A 14,636-nucleotide genomic window follows, 5' to 3' on the forward strand; every position below is an offset into this window, starting at 1 on the left:
AAAAAGAAGGATAAACAAAAACCAGAGAGGATAAGAGAGTTTACTGCATGTTTTACAGCTGTGTGGGGAATTTTTGATAGTTTCTCACAATGTGCAAGTGAAACAGCTTACTCTCTTCTCTGCATCCATCCTTGCATCTCTTAGTTGTGGCTGCACAGCCACGTGTGTGGCCATGTGATAAACTAGAACAGGGAACCAATCCTTGATCAAAAGTATCCCAAGAAAAAAAGAAAATGAGCTGGTTTCCTAACCCAGCTCATTGCAGAGTAGCACAAAGAGCTGTGCAGGCGCAGAGGGATGCTTACTGAAGCAGGAACAAGAGATAGCAGCCTGGAGCAGAGCACAAGAGCTGCTTCTGCTGACACTGCTTCAGAAGGAAATGCACAAACTTCACCTATGAGCACATCAGGGTGGGGAAATGCGGAAAGCTACCTGGTTCCCAGAGCATAGTGGGTACATTTTAATCAATAACAATGAAATAGTGTAAATATACACTTTACATAATCAGAAGGTTGACTTAACTTATTGTGGGGGGGCAAAAATGCAACATCGACATTATTTTTCTGCAAATTCTGCTCTTTTTGCATCTGGTTCATTGAACTAAGTGCAACCCATCTGTTACCACATAGGACAGAAAAACAGTCAAAGAAAAAAAATCTTATTTAATACAAATCGAAATTATTTACTTAGACAACTAATGAAATGGAGTACATAGGCAATTAAACACCATAGAGGGCTTTACAGAGTACTACAGACTTTCAAGTAGACTTGTAAAAGTTTATATCTGGGACAATTAGATACAAAATGAGGTTTTTAAGTCTGATGTTGAAACTAGTTGCTTCCAAATAAAGCACATGCATCTAATAAATTAAAATGGTCACAGAAAATATTTCTAATAGTTGGACATTGCATGGGAGACTGCAAACAATCTGGGAATGGATACCCAGAAGCAGTGTCTCACCAAGAATAAATGTTGAAACAATTAGAACAGATTTCCTTCATTTAGGGAAAGCTTGCTATGGGGCTGATCTCTCCCTCACAGACAGTTTCTTCCGTCTGATTTATGAAAATCAGACAGGGAACACCTCACTGCTGGAGGACAGTCAGCCTAGCAGACCACCTCATAGGAAGAACAACTTGCTACTATATGTTATCTATGGCGTTTTTCGGTGTCAGACTCTACCAGAATGACTAAAGTTGTGCTTTCATGGGACAAATGAGGGGACAAATGAGAAGGGTTCTTTTTTTTTTTTTTTTTTCCTTCCCCAAATGACACACAAGCATCCACTTTTCAACTCCTGAAAACTTCTTCCAATTGCCTGAAGGAAGCTCCCAGCTCCGTGGACAAGAGGAGACCTGGTCCCATGGCACAACCACCTTCCTTGCCCCTCACCTGCCCGCACTCCTCCTCCAGTCCCTGTGCAGAAAGAGTGCAGACACCATTTGGTGAGGTATAACACAGGTATAACACCACCTCTTGATTTCAGAGTTGCTGTGTAACTGCCATGGCAAATAGCCCTAAGAATTTTTCCTGGCCCACAGTTCCCACAAGACAGAAGCGATGTTTATTTCTCCAGTGCCACCCCTGAACGCTCTCCCTCTCAGCAGCAGAAGGAAGCAATGAAATTCTGCTACTGGCTACCTTCAGCTGCTTGCTGTTAACTTGAAACCCCTAACAAGTCAGGGTCATGTTACAAGGATCAAAAATACAGCCTAGTCATCCAACCTACTGCTTCTAGCAAGCCCACTGAAGTGGCGCACCTTGGAAAAGAATCAGACATTCATGTTAATTCTATATTTCCACAAGCTTTTTCACCCCATTCACAGTGCTGAAAGTATTTCATGGCAAGTCACATCCCATTGTTTGGTCTCAACTGCACGATAGTCCAAAAATATACGAGGGCAGAATAAAATCCATATTATACCAAATCATGCATAAACACTGAATTCAGAGGAATTAATTTCAGTCCTCATGGGAGTAATCAGATATCTTCATGATAACCAAATGCTACATTTTCCTTAACTAATATGGAAATGTTTCTCAATCTAAGGAAACTGAAGAGAGGACAATAAATAATCCCTTCGAAATTCCTTGTGAATTAATTATTAATTATTCCATAACCACAATGCACATGGTACTGCACAAACAAAATAAAATAAACATAATCACTTTCCCATCTTGTCCAACAGCTTGCAATCAAAATCCAGCCAAAGAAATAATTAACCTCAAACAAAATGGGCTAGGACTAGGGATTAGCTACACGAATTCACACAGCTATAGAACAGGTTATCCACACAGTTCATTGTTTTAACACTAAAGGAAGCAAAGATTACAGTCCAACTCCACCTCCCCAAATAGAGTCACGCAAAGAAGAATGCTCTTTAAAGGAAACATATATTTATTCCATACATTTAGCAGAAAATTACACTTCATTCTGAAAAGCAAGAAGCACAGGTGAAGAGATGTTGCGTATTATACACAGAAGACAGTAGTAGAGTGTGGCAAAACAACTTGGTGTAGTTTGTCTTTTCCTTTAGTCCAATCTCAAAACTGACAAACTATTCTTAAATTCCCTGCAGAAAATCTGGAGGAATATTTATTTACTTGGATTTTGCCAGTGCATGAGCTTCATACAGCTCACCAAAATTCTAGTAACCAATACAACTGAATGAGGTTACCAAAGTCCCATCCCTTCTGGTATTACATCGGATGAAATAACTTTTTAGAAATGAGCTAATTTAGTGAGACCAGCCATACATCACAAAGAGGCAAAGAAGACCTTGCCATTAGTGATACAGCTCAGCACTGAATCACCAGCGCTGACTGTGCCCATTCTAATAACTTATAAGAAGCAGCAGCTGCTCGTTGCACTCCACTGCATTTCTGAGGAGTTGTCCTTGGGAGCTGAAGGCACCAAACATGACCTGTCCTGGCAGCTACATGGAGGTCTTTGTGGGGCAGCTCTACTGTAGGAGAAGGCAACTGAAAAAGCCACATGGAAGAAGAACTGGAGCCTGTGGACAACCAGAACAACAATGTGATGGTTTATGTATGATGGTTTCCTCCCTTTTTTTCTTCTGGGTGGCTGGTTTACTTCTACTTGTCAGATGCATGCAGCCATTCAGACACCAATAAAGGATTCTTCAAGTTTTGGAGAAGAAATCAGACAAAACATTTTAGATTTCTTCATAACAAGCTCACATCCTACACCCTGCATCCTTAACACCACGCTGTTTCTAGAAGCCATAACTCCACACGGTATCCAGCTGTTATCAGAGCTGTGGGATCCACCCCATTGCTATTCCACACCATACGAAATATGAGTTCCTTGCTCTTCCTTGCCACATATTGAGAGGCTAGATCTTCTACCAGGTTTCTATTATGATATATGAATAGACAGGTACTCTGTGAGGGCCTCTGTCCTTAAATTTAACTACACTAAATTTAAGCATCTAGTTTGATGCTTAATTCTTTGTAATGTACGATGGGTGTATATATACACGTATATATGTTGACACACAAAACTATCACACATGTGGGGTCTTAATGGCCATGGTAAGTAAAATACAGATATGACAATCTTTTATGCATGCTATTCCAGCAGAACCTCTCCCTGAGTTGCATCCAATACCTAAACACCAGCCATCAGACTCTCTACCTTTAACACCCCAAAACTCCCCACCCTCGTTTTTACTGGGGTTCATAGTCAAGTGATACCAATAGAATTAAAGGATATCTGTGTACACAGTTGCTGCAGATCATATCTCAACGTCTCTCTCAAGATCTGAAGATCTCTCAAGAGATCTTCAATAGCCATCTTGCAAACAGAATGCTTTATTCAAGGCAATAGTACATTTCTTTTCCAGCTGTGTAGAACAAGAATGAGCTAACCGCTCATTTTATGGCCAAGTGCATGTGATACATTCCTCCATCTGTATCCTAGTTACATTGTGAAATCTCTCATCCTACACATATGTAATCCTTTGATTGAACTTGTGAAGACAATGACAACATTCGGCACATTTCTAAGTGATCTTCCCCTCAAAGTACATCTATACAGAAAAATTACACTGTTGAGATCAGGCGAGATAATATCGTGGCTCTTGGATGACTGTCAGGAATGACTAAACTTCACAATCCCAGAAGCCACTTTTACTAGTAACCTTTAAAATTCTCTGCAGACTTGTAGTGGCAGATCACTTACATGAATGCTTTTCCCAGCAGGGAGGAATACACATTCGTCATTTTCTGAAAGCTCAACTGTTTGCTTCCAACAGCCCTGACACCTGACTTATCAATACTAAATTGTTTGGCTACTACCTAGTTCAACCAGTGGAACGAGGATGACTCTTTACCCCAAGTGGACAATGCACAGGAGGTTGAAGAATTGAAAAAACCAAGGATCAGAATTGCATTGTGACAGCAAATGAGCACCACGTGTGATCAAAGTTGATGTGATAAATGACAAAAGGTGCCATGAAGGCAGGCACTTTCCAGTACATGAAAATTTCAGACACTGAAACCTGACACCAAATAGTTTCAGATTCTTTCTAAGAATTTCAGCAGCCTAAGAAAATATTTTCATGGTCTTACTACATAAAAAGCTAATGTGAATAGTTGAAGTTCTGATTTAAAGTCACAAATATGCATACAAATGGCAGTGCAAACTTTTCTACATCTTTGGCTGTATGACATTAATTGATCATTACCTGTCTGGGACATGACAGAATTAAGATCTACAAATGTTAACAGTATTGGAAAGAAAGGCAAGAAATTTGGGGGCAAAGGGCTGCAACACTGAAGAACCCCTTCCTTCTCCCTTGAGCACATCACCTAGAGATCTTTCTCACTGATGTACATATACCATTCACTGAGTTTGGTCACAAACTGCTGTTCCTCTGGAAAAGGGGAAAAAGAAAGGCTTGCTACTTCTTTGCAGAATTCAAAGTTCCCATGCCAGCAACATTGTTGCTGCTGCTGCTGCTTTGCTTTGCTTCTCCCACCCTCCTGCCCTCAGACATGTCCTGATGTTTTATTTCCATTGACTTTCTCTTCGTATCAACTTAAAGTTGATTGAATATGTTTAAAACATATCATTGATGAAAAACCTGAGGGAAGAAGGGAAAAGAAGAAATGGCAGAAAACTGATCATTCCAGTATCAAAATGAAACAGTAAGTCAAAGACAGGACTGGTAGCCTGCTAAAACCATCCAGCCTATGTTTTAAGTTAATGCCCTACATAGTATTACCTATGTAAAAGAAAGATTCCCCAAAGTATGTCATCCTATGACCAGGGGGGAATTCTGGTTAAAAGCAGGACAGCAACAAAACAGGAAACGTTTGTTTGTTTGTCAGAATGATACTTGCAACATGATGGACAGAGGTCAAAATGATACCTACAGAACCAATATGCACGAAGGTGATCCAAAGCTAGATAACCAAAGCTGAGAGAACTTTACCATCTTAAAACCTGTATAAATTAGGGAATAAGATTTAATTTAAACTCTTTTTTTTGTTCATTTATGGTCTTTCCCCTTCATTCTCCTCTGTCTTAACACAGCTCACTGCAAAATGTACAAAAACCTGCCAAGGCACAAAAGGAGGAGCTAAATGTTCATAGTACCTTTCAACACATTCTATTTTGCAATGCATGAACGTCAAAACTTTTCTCAGTTAATCTGCAGTGAGTGCTAGCTGAAAGGTAGAAGCAAGGTGCATTTACAAGCAAGTTAATGGCCCCATTGACTTAAACTGCTGTATGGTTTATTTTTTCTTCTACAGTTGCAGAATTAATCTGACCCATTTTTGATCTCCACCCTTGTAAAATCATTGTTTCACATCCTTTTACTTAAGATACATGAGTTTCTTGCAATTTACCTCCACCTGGAGAAATCCTACTCTATTCTTGTACCCAACATACTTACCCAGGAGTTCTGGCTGGTTTTAGTCACTGTAACAGTCATCAGCAGCCAATGGTTTACAAACAGAACACTCCTTCGAAATATATTGTTGCCAAAACATTTAGAAAGTGAAAAAGGGTTTTAAACTTTTTAACCTTTATTACCCTGTTATCTTACTGGTCTTTCTGTACTCACTATCACTTACTATGCTAATACGTTCATTTAGTAAATATCCCCATAAAGCAGCTAATAGATGGCATCAAAAATTTAACACATTGACTCCAAATTCACTATCATCCTTAAGCATCTTCTCAGCTAGAACCCTGAACTTAAAAACAAAAAACAAAAAACTAAAAACTTAGAATTATATAAAGACAGGTTGAAAATATGCTAATTACATTAATTTATTACAAAAGTTGAAACTGATTTTGATTTACACTACATATGTACAAAGCTAGAAGCAGCTCCATACTCATGCATCTTATCAAATACATTTTCACCGAGGTCAGAGTCTTGGTCAGACCATTTATGCATGTGCTCTAGCCAACACACTGAGCTTCAGGATCAACCCTTCATTGCATTAAGACTTCACAAGGTGCCCAGTCTTCATCCAGGTGTGAAGAATTACAAGTTGTATTCTAATAATAACATCAGTTAGACTGAAGATTATTCCACCCATAGATAATCTTCAGCACAGCTTGTAGTAGCATGTCTCTGTGGGGTTGTTTTAATCATTTCCCAGTTTATATTAGAGCCCAGCGGGGATCAGAAGAATCATGTGTGGACAGGGGTAGAGTCAAGTGGAACCACCTGCAGCAAAGGACATCTGCTCACAGGGGCAGAGCAGGCACCGTATCTCTTTGCATCTGGCAGCACAGGTGTCAATGAAAGCAAGTTTAGTTTCTGCACAGGCCTTATGCCTATTTTACTATCAATCTTAATGTTTTAATGCCATTAGGTGACACAAACCAGAACTCAACACGTTTTCCACACTATGTAATCCAAATTCTGATCCAAGACCTACTGTGTACTGAACCTGCACAGTGTCTGCATGAAGATTCAGAGAATTTGTTTTATTTTGTCTTTCTAGGATAATCAAACGATCATCAGCTGGTTTCAATATAAACAGGTTCTATAATGCCACGGTCCCTTGTGTAACATTCCTCCTTTCTGAAACATCTGAATACCTCCCAACGCATTTGTTTTGGTATTAATAAGGAAGAATACAAAGAGAAATGCGTTTGAAAGCTTTTAAAATAAATACAGGTCAGGTATTAATACACTTGAAACAGAGCACGGTGCAACCCTTTGGTCCCGAAAGGAATTTCACAGCCTTGGGCCAAGTTTTAGGAAACTCCTCTCTCTTCCACTGCTGGGTTGCTTTCGGTGGAATGATGTGTTCGGTGGCAGCAGAAGCTGCAGCGCCCCTCAAAACCCCGCACGCCCTCATTTTGTTCACTTAATGGGGTTCCCCCTGAGGGGAGGCTCGCCTCAGACCCGCAGCACACAACCACCCAAACCGCACCGTGAGTGCCAAGGGCTAACAAGTTGCTTAAAATCGGGGATTTGGAGCTGCTGCTCCAGACACGGCGCAGTTTCAGGACCGCTTCACGAGACGGGCTTTCTCCAGCTGCGAGCCGCGCTGCCCACCCGACTTCAAGCGCATTGCTATATTTAAACACGCACAGCCAGCATTAGGCAGAGAACCTTCCTTGCTCCACAGCAGAGTCCTGCGCCCACCTCACGCCCCCCACACAGCACGTTTTCCCCGGCTCCTTAAAACAACCCTGAGGAACCCAGCTCGCTGCGGCTGCGGCTTTGGGCTCGCTGAAAGCCCCCGGGCGAGCAGCGAGGCCGCCTTCCCCAACCCTGTGCTCCCCAACACCGCCCACTGGAGCCTCCCGGGGGTCCCCCCTTCGTCCCCAGGTCCCGGCCCCGAGTGGGACGAAGGGCGCCACTTACGGGGCCGGGCGGCGGCGGGCAGGGCTGCGCTGGAGGTGCGGGCTCAGCGGCGAGGCTCCCTCAGCGGTGAGAGCCGGCTCGCTCCTCCCGGCCGAGAGCCCCCAGCCATGCCCGGCCTTCCCACACGTGCGGGGCCGCCTCACCCCTCCCCGCCCCGCCGACCCCCTTCCCGCCCTTCCCTCCTCCTCTCCCCCTCGGCAGGCTGTGGCGTGGGTGTCCCCCCCCCTTCCCCGAGCGGCGCCATGGCGCCTCAGGGAGGCCGGGGTCCCCCGAGGGGCTTTTCCTTTTTTTCTCTCCGGGCTGTGAGGCGGGGAGGCGCTCGCCTCAGGGCGCTACGAGCCCCCCGCTGCCCCCACTGGGTGCTGGCACCTCGCAGCCACCCTTACACGCCGCCCGCAGCCCCTTTCCATGCCATGCTGCCACTTGTCAGCGTTTTCTGCCCCAATCTCTCGCCTTAAATGCTTTGGACTGTTAGCAGCACGCCGAAAGACGGCTGCAGGGGCTAATGATCCATCGCCAGAAACAATATTTTTTTCCACGTGGTTTTAAAGGGAGGAGAGTGTCAGGGGATGCCTCCCCAGCCCTTGGTTAGGCAGCGAGAGGAAAGTCCTCTCTGCAAAACGCTGAAGAGTCTAGCAGCCCTCATAGTTTGAGCCTAGCAGCCTTCATAGTTTGAGTCTAGCAGCCCTCATGACTTGAGCCTAGCAGCCCTCACGACTTGAGCCTAGCAGCCCTCACGACTTGCTGGATGTGTATCCCAGGCCGGCTCTGAGGCATGCATGGTAGGAGAGCATGACCTGTGCAGCTCCACATGGGATTTTGTGGCCAAGCTCCAGGGAGCAGTGGGAATGGAGGGGAAAGAGCCACTTCAGCTCTCTGCATATATCGCACTTCGGATGTTGCTTTTCAGATGCATCACTGTAAAAATTTGTCTGAGAGCTGCAAAAAGCAGCACAGGATGGGACACAGAACAGGCCTGACACATGAACAATGCTTCTTTTCATTCTGGTGTTATCAATTGGCTTCATAAAACCCTGCTTCTTCCTATAAGCCTTGTCATTTTTGTTGGAGATGCCTGGGATGTGGCAGCTCCATCTGTCCACAGGTTGGGGAGTTTTTGTGTCTCCCTCTGCTTCAGCTTAAATAATTCAGATTGTTCCCCTGGGCCAAATATCCCAAAAAACTCATTTTAGGGCTAAGAATAGCCTTAGGCTAAGAATAGCTAATGCTATGAATAACTAACATTAGGAATCACCAGAATAAATCTTACAATCACAATCTGTCTCCCTGAATATATTCTACTTATATAAGACCTTTCATTTTCAATACTATAGTCAAATTGTTGCACATCAAATTGTTGGGAATATTTTTTTTTAATTTTGGCTGTGGATCTGCTCGTCTCTCTTCTGTGATGTTCTGTCACCATATATGTGGTGTGTGTGCATATGTGCATGCATACATTATACACACACACATGCATAACCCTACTGTAGTTTTTAAGAAAACAGTGATTCTGTGGACAACAGAACTAGTGACTTGTGAATAAAAGTCTTAATTTTCTTTGTGGTTTTGTGACATCTTTAAACCTAAACCTTCTGCATAGATCTAACTTAAAAAAAAAAAAAAATTGTATCATTTATATAGTACTTGATACCATATAAATACTGCATAAACATGGTAAATATGATATATTTATATAATCAGACCTAGTGCTATTAGTGGATCACACATAACCAGCATTTCACAGCTGGGCTAAACTCCTCTGAAAATTTCTATGAACAGTCCTTAAGATCTGTTTCAGAAAATATATGAAAAAGACCAACAATAGCACAACATCATCAGCTATCCTCAGTAAAAGGTTGCATGCGTTTCACCAAAAAATAAGGAAGCTTACTTCCAAACAGATTTTATACCAGCCCTTCTGCCCACTCCACATCCATAAGAGGCCCTGAAGAGGCTAATGCTAAGGATGCAGGCAAAGCATCCTTAAAGCATCCGCAAAGGCCTGGACCAGTTTCAGCATGCCTAGATATTTTGTGTTTGTTTGTTTGTTTTTGTAAGATGACTTGCAGATTTCAGATTGCAGATTATTCCCTTTTGTTTCATTCTTAGGTCTAAATACCATTTGCCCTTTGGGCAAGGAGTAGTAAATGTAGTTCTTTTCATGATAAATAACCATAATCCTTGCAGTTAAGTAATTAACAGGTTAAGTTTCAGCTATTAGATCAAAGGACTTTTCCTGTGTGAAGATTCCACCTGAAGCAGTCATGTGTGCCTTCCACTGTCAAAACTGCCTTTAAAGTGTGAACTTAAATATTTACATCCAATGTAAGTGGGTTTTTGAAATGCCATGACCTAAAACACAAGGAATAGCCAGATCCTATCTCAGCCCTGCTTATACTGCATTGCTCTGTTAAAAACTGAAGTGGCTTTCTCTGCTCTCTCTCTCTGTGATAGCTTTGAAATGTTGACAAAACCATAACTGCTTTTATGAAAAGCAGCAGAGTGTCATGAAACTCAGCATGCATGTTTCTGGGAGGTCTGGTAGTCCTCCACAGCCACAGCTTTCCTTCAGAGGAAAGTCCTTTCCCAGTGACTGTGCAGACAGAGCAAATTGCCTGCCATTGGAACAGCTCCCTGTCAGAGTGACAGCCTTCAATTTATGGCTGGCCATATGTAAATGTCATATCAGTCCTGATTCAAATGTTTATTGCGTATTAATGTATCCTGTAATTAAAGCAAAGAGCAGTAAATCTGGTTTTCTGCTTTCACAGCCTTGCTGGGAATGTGTATATCCTAGAATCAAATGCACAACTGCACCTCACAAACATCCTCACAATCTAGCTTTAAACAGGCTAGACCAGAAACTAGTACAGCCAGGGAGATCAGTACTGACTACAAACACACCCAAGAATTTTCTGTTTATTTACTAAAGATTCCTGGCATGTTTGGAGTCAGCAACAAGCCCCATACCTCTATGACTGCAGGTAGACAGACAAGAATTAATCCAGGTCAATGAGTTCTATCACTGCTGCCATCGCTACACTGTCAGATACTGCCTGGACTGCAGCATGGAAATACCTTTGCTGTCCTTGCAAAGACTGGGATATCATATGGCTTCTTTCAAAAGTAGATCAAATTCTGTTTTAAACTTGTCTGGGCTTTACCTTTCCACTTCTACAGGAGAACTCATTTAGAACTGTCAATCTGAGACAAGTATCTGTAACTCTGATACTGCCTAATCATGCAGAGGATCAATCTGATGAAAGAAAAAGAGCAGAAGCATATCTGGGGAGTGACTGTTTAATGACTTAACACTATAAAAGTAAATTCACGACTCAGAATGATTGATTTATCTGAGGAAAAATAGATTGTGGACCATTCTCTTAAACAGTGGTGCTGTGCTTCTATGTAGTTGGACTACTTTTACTATGCTTCTCAGCAGAATCTCTCTTCTTCCCTTTTCTAGATATCTCAGGTAAGTGTGGAATGGCATCAGCCTGTCATCATTAACATGAGCAGTGCAGCAAAGATTTTTTTCATGATGCTCATCAATTTTTCAGGGAAACCATGTTACTAGTGGGAAACATTCAACCAAAACATTTGCAACAAGAAAGGTATTTCTTGCTCCTGCCCTTGCCATGTCTGCAAGACAACAGCTTTGACTATGGGTCTTAACCCTTAACAATAAATTGTTTGCATGATGCATAAAACCTTCTGAATGCTATTGAAGAGTAACTCTTAGAGTAACTGGATTTGTAAATGTGAAAGGTGTAGTAAGTGTGGCAGTACTACATCGTGTATCAGAAGTCAGATGCTATAATACTTTGGCATGATGGAATAAGTTAGACTTGGTTAGTGGGTCAGGCCACTGTTATTAGATGTTTTTCACCAAATCAAATAACTAGATAGAAGTATGGAAAACTAATAGGCAGTCAATGAGGATGAACAGGGTGGTCACCCATGTACATGATAGTGATCCAGGTGAGGCTTAGAAAACGAAGCTCTGAAAATAGGTAATGTTAATGTAAAATTTAACATTGAAAAAACTAATGAGTTTTAAACAACTATCCTGACTTTTGGAGTCTGACAAGCTCTTAGGTAGGGTTCACAACACTGATTGTAACTTATTTGCATAGCAGAACTCCAGATATCAGCCCACACTTTTAGGCACATCATACAAAAATGCTCAAAAATGCAGAGAGGTGAGGGGGCAAAGAGAGTAAAGAGAGAGAAATAGTAGATTTCTCCAACCAATCCAGTATTCCCACCAAAGGTATCACTGCTTATACAATAAGCTTCATTATGTGTACTTAGCCTTGGTCACTGGTGCCTTAATTCTATTAATTCTATTAATAATGTTTTCAGAGAAATTTTCTCTGTAGAAAGGTACCTAGTGGAGCTTTTAATGTCACTGGGAGCTGTGCTGGCTGGTGACTGGAGGGGAGTTGGCTACAGCCCCCTTCTCCACCTAGCTCACAGCAATGTCGTTCAGAGTCAGTGATTTTGTGAGGAATGCAAATATCATAAAAATGAAGGCATTTTCCCTCGCAAGCAGGTTAATACCCATCAGGTCATGACAGAATTATTTGGCAGAACAGAAGTTTCATGATTTGGCTGACTGGAATACATTTAGTCACTAGACAAATAAGGGCTCTTATTGTGCAGGACAGATTGTCCTTTAACCTTTTCAAACACAAACATGGAGGAAAAAAAGTTTACAAAGGAAAAAAAAAAAAGGCAAGAAGTATTTCTAATCTGTGTTAATAAATGTAAAACATTATATTATATTAGGCTGAACAACAACAAGGAAACCAAGGAATTTAGATAAATCACAGAAAATTAGTATATATCTGTAAATAACCAATTACCCATTTGCAGGAAAAAAATATGTATAAAGATTTAGAAGGATATTTCCATGAGCACTGGGTGACAAATTTTATTCTTTCCATCAGTTTGGGTGTTTATTTTCTTTAGAGATCTTGGCTATGTAGAGTCAGAAATGAATTATTACTTTTCCATAACAGTAAGAAAAAAAGTTCTGGCAGGACTTGATCTTCAGCTGCATAAAGCAGGCCTGCCATTTGAGACTTCAAGGGGGTGTACCAAGGGGTGTGTAGGGGGGAGTGGCAGGAAAGCTGCAATCATCTTCTGTTTTCCAGCGAACAATGTTGAGGTAACCAGCAAGTATCTCGAGCAACCTATGGCAAGTCTCAGCTGTTGAGCAACTGGGGCCGTGTCAATGAAACTTTAAAAAGTAGAAGGTGCACATGCCAAGAAACTTGCCCAGCCTCATCAGCAAAGAAAATATACTTTTTTTTTTTTTTCTTTTACAGTTATCTGCAGGTTGCTTACATATTAACCACTGCTTTACAGTCTGCTGTACACAACTACTGTTCACAGGCCCAACTTATTCTCTTTTGGGGCCAGAATTTGCCTAAGTACTTAAGTTTTGATTAGCCATAATGAATCACGAGTTGCCTCACTAAGATACATTAGGTGTCTTGCTGAAGCCGAACCAGACAACGTGAGTTTTGGCACATTTAAAGAATGAAATGTGCTTTATGGGATTGTGAGGGTTGGCTTCTTTTCATCCCTTCTACTTTTCCACATGAGCTGTGCATCAAAGTGACACTTTAATTTGTTTGCTAGAAGTGGAGGAGGTAATCCCTTAAATTAGGATGGTTGTGATTTTGGTTTTTGAGTCTTTCTAAGACATGAAACAGGTGTAAGTTTTGCAGTCTGTGTAGAGGGGCTTCTTGAGTTCAGAAACCACATGCATTACTGATGCATGTATGCATTGTATGGATTAGTCAATGGAGTTCTGCACAAGATCATCTGCCACTGGAGGTCTGTCTGGTAGGAGACCAGCCAAAAGCGAACAGTGTAACACTCTCCAGCAGAAGTGAAATGCTAAAGCTTAAACTGGAACTCCTCGTTAAATGGGGCACTGCAGAAGTGATGCTATAGGATGCCATTGTCAGCATCAATTCTGCAAGTTTAGTCATCAGTATGAACAGTATGACTTAAGGGCCTCAGATACTAAACTGTCTTGAAGAGTCCAAATTTTCAGTGTAGGCTGGGAGAAAGTATCCTGCCTTTGATTTGCAAAGACAGCTCCAATAACCAGATACAGATGCTGTCTCATTCAGCTTCCAGGATGTCTGAACAAAGAGTTCATACTTGAGAATAAACCTTTATGTAAAGATACTCGGGTTATCTTTTAACAAACAAGTTTTTGATTCTGGGTTCTGGTAACTATTCACATCGAGCTTTGTGTCACTGCTGTTAGTTTTTTCCTGACATACAAACTTGATCTTTGAAAGTCTGGTCAGTCTCTTTGGCACTAAGTGGCAACTGTGTGGTGTGGTCACATTGTGAGAAATGTGAGCTGCTCCACACGTTTCAGTCAGCTTGTTCATTTCAATGCCAAAGGCAATTCTACATCAATGGCCGTGCTCTTTTTTAATTAATAGTCTCCTACATTGACTTTTAGCAAAGGTATTAGTTGCAGTTCTGCACAGTTTCACACTGCATCCTACAGCTCCTACCTACCAGAAAGACCCTCCAGCTTTCCTAAATTAGCTCCTGTGATCCAGCATGTCTCTATCACTCAGAGAACTGACTGAAATTTTTACAAAATCATTTTTCAGAGCAAAGCACTACATTTAATCAGCTTTCCCAGGAAGATTCCACTGACCTTTGGGTTGCTGTGTAGTCCCCCCACACAACTAGTCTTCCCCTTCTCTGTGGCCGAAGATGTGAGAGAAGAA

General features: G+C 41.7%; 1 protein-coding gene across 2 annotated transcripts in view; it reads right to left on the reverse strand.

Annotated features, from left to right (window-relative positions):
• Positions 1-7,986, reverse strand: part of SLC7A2 (solute carrier family 7 member 2) — a 52,829-nt gene extending 44,843 nt beyond the window's left edge. The window contains exon 1 of one of the 2 annotated variants that reach the window (XM_084518274.1): positions 7,864-7,986. The gene's annotated coding sequence lies outside the window, so the exon portion shown is untranslated. Of the gene's footprint in view, positions 1-5,925; positions 5,949-7,863 lie in introns of those variants that run through there. The other variant, XM_084518272.1, reaches the window with a different exon arrangement.
• Positions 7,987-14,636: the final 6,650 nt, after the last annotated feature.

This window comes from Aythya ferina (genome assembly GCF_964211825.1).
Source record: "Aythya ferina genome assembly, chromosome: 4".
Taxonomy (NCBI): domain Eukaryota; kingdom Metazoa; phylum Chordata; class Aves; order Anseriformes; family Anatidae; genus Aythya; species Aythya ferina.